The sequence below is a fragment of the Lycium barbarum genome, chromosome 2, assembly GCF_019175385.1.
Source record: "Lycium barbarum isolate Lr01 chromosome 2, ASM1917538v2, whole genome shotgun sequence".
Classification (NCBI taxonomy): Eukaryota; Viridiplantae; Streptophyta; class Magnoliopsida; order Solanales; family Solanaceae; genus Lycium; species Lycium barbarum.
Window position 1 is genome coordinate 140,396,293 of NC_083338.1, and position 2,852 is coordinate 140,399,144.

Consider the following 2,852-nt stretch of genomic DNA (forward strand, 5'->3'; position numbering starts at 1 on the left):
AAAATTTCCAGAACCTCACTGGAAATTTTCACCAAGTTACGGTCCGTACCTCGTGTTACGGGACCGTAACAGTGACCGTATCTTGGTCCGTATATATGTTTCGGGTCACCTGACTTCGGGAGGCCATAACCCTATCATAACTTGGGAATTTGGGAAAACTCAAAGAACGAAAGTTGTAGATAATTGAAAAACCTATCCAACCATAGGTTGTGGGTTCACAGGAGACGTCGGGATAAGGAGATATGGACGTTTTAAGACAGCAAGGTCTCAACCCGTTTTCAAGTTGGGTCAAACCCATTTTCCCTTAGTATAAAAGGGAAATATAACCCTAGCAGCCCATTTCTTTCTCCAAATTCAGATTTTAGAGAGAGGAAGTGAGAGAGAAGGGAAATTAGAGAGAGAAAGTAGAAAATCAACCAAGTTTAAGGCCCCGAATCCCAAAGCTCGTGAAGGAAAACGTGTAGTACAAGTCGTTGTCGTCATTTTAAGCCCAAGATCGGACTTGGGGGTGTTTATTTCGTGATTACTACTCTTGAAAGGTAATATTTCTACTCCCTAATCCTTTATGGTTTTGAATTGATGAATTCTTGGGAGAATAATAATTGGGTTGTTGAAGAGAATTATATGAACTATGCTAGGATTGTTGGATTGTTGATGTGGGATTGTTGGATTCATATGTGTGATGAAGAATGATGTTAATTACACCTAATTGAGATTGTAGATTTGGCTAGAAGTAAAAGAATGGGGATTTGGTGAAGAAAACACCATTAATGAGGGTCATAGAGCTTCATGCCCACTAAGTGTTTGATAAAATGCTTAGATGAACAAAACATGGATATTGTTGCTAATATAGAATCCCTATGACTTGTATTGCTATAGATTGAAGTTGAAGGGATTGAAGAACATTGTGATACGCTCAAAAGCGGGAAGTTAAGGTATGTAGAACTTCCATTCACATGTGGGAATCTCTACGTTCTTCCCCATGATCCGTTTCGTAAAAATCTATGAAGTTCAAATCCTAGGGCATTAAATCCAACATATTGGTAGCCCGTAATTATGTATGTATGTACACGAATTTCGTATCTATGTTCGTTATTGTATTCCTAATCTTCCATTATTGATATTAGGAATCCCAGCTTAATCCATGAATCATGAATTCCTCCTCATGTGTTCTCATTATGTTCATATGAAACTTTATGATTTTATCTAGCAAGTTACAAGCATGTTTTCAAGTCAATTATATATATGATTTCGAAATATTCTTATTACTCATGAATCAAGAACATGTTTGCAAGATTATGACAAGTTATCTTATGAAACTATTTTACAAGATTATTTCATGAAACCATGTTTACAAAATTATTGCATGAAACTATGTTTACAAGTTATTTCGTGAAATCATGATTACAAGACAAGTACAAGTTAATTCACGAAACCATGTTACAAGTTATTTCGTGGAATCATGATTACAAGTTAATTCACGAAAATCATGGGCTTCTTAGCCAATTATATTATGTTCATGTTTTTGGGAGTTGCACGAATTACCGAGAAGGCTCAGATAGCCTGAAACTATGTAGCCACCATAGGACAAGGATCGCTCCGCCCAGTTAGGACGATACCTTAATTTCACACTGAATGGTTCCATCAGGTACGTTATTACCTTATACCCTGGCAAGGTATAGGGGCTCTGCTGGTCCGGCGAGGTACCAGACTCCACGTATCCACGTGGTGATATCATGTTGTCGGTTTATGAAATGCTCTCCCCACTTATCATGTTTTACTCATGTCATATATATATATATGTACTCATGCTCATGCTCATGTTCATGTCCAAGTTTTCAGTTTCAGTTCTTATCATGTTATTCCATGTCCCATGCTGTTTCTTCCGGTTGCTTTACATACCAGTACATTCAATGTGCTGACGTCCCCTTTTTATTGCCCGGGGGCCTATATTTCACGATGCAGGTACGGATTTACAGGACGACGCTTCTGATCATTAGGATTTGCTCGTATCAGCTTATTGGTGAGCCCCATCTCATTCGGGGTTTAGTCAACTTTTACTTTATGATTAATTATGCATCTAAAGGTATGCTGGGGGCCTTGTCCCAGTAAGTATGTTTTCCAGTCAGACTCATGATAGAGGTTTCATAGACTAGACAAGTCAGTTATGCTATGTCAGACATTCGGAGTCGTATAGCCATTTTTGGCTCATTCATGTTATTTCCGCACTCATGTTTAAACAAGTGTTTTTATTAAGTATTATGACTTACTACATTTTATAAAGGCTCATCATGCATTCACGTTATATTTCCGCTCATGTATGCCTCATGATAGTTCAGCAGGCCATGTGGTTCGCTCGGTCACATGCAGTCAGGCACCGAGTGCCGTGTTACGTCCAGGCCATGGTTCGAGGCGTGACAGGTGTCGTGATTTTGGATATTGTAGGAGTATAAAGGTTGAGGAAGTTAAGGGTGTTGTTCGTATAATGAGTGGGGGAAGAGCAACCGGGCCCGATGAGATCCCTGGGGAATTTTGGAAGACTGCAGACAGGGCAGATTTAGAGTGGTTGACTCGACTCTTTAATGTCATCTTTAAGACGGCTAAGATGCTCGAAGAATGGTGATGCAGTGCAATGATTCCATTGTACAAGAACAAGGGCGACATTCAAAGTTGCAACAACTACAGAGGGATCAAGCTGCTAAGCCACACTATGAAAGTGTGGGAAAGGGTGGTGGAGATGAGGGTGAGGAGAGACGTGTCTATCTCAGAGAACCAGTTCGGATTCATGCCGGGGCGCTCAACTACAGAAGCTATTCATCTTGTACGGAGACTGGTGGAGCAATATAGGGAGA

At 39.9% G+C, this 2,852-nt stretch overlaps 1 long non-coding RNA gene across 1 annotated transcript; it reads left to right on the forward strand.

Moving 5' to 3' along the window:
• Positions 1-585: 585 nt before the first annotated feature.
• On the forward strand, positions 586-2,283 carry LOC132622990 (uncharacterized). The gene is made up of 2 exons (XR_009576066.1): positions 586-935; positions 1,966-2,283. It is a non-coding gene; the product is annotated as an uncharacterized LOC132622990 (long non-coding RNA).
• The last annotated feature ends 569 nt before the right edge of the window (positions 2,284-2,852 follow it).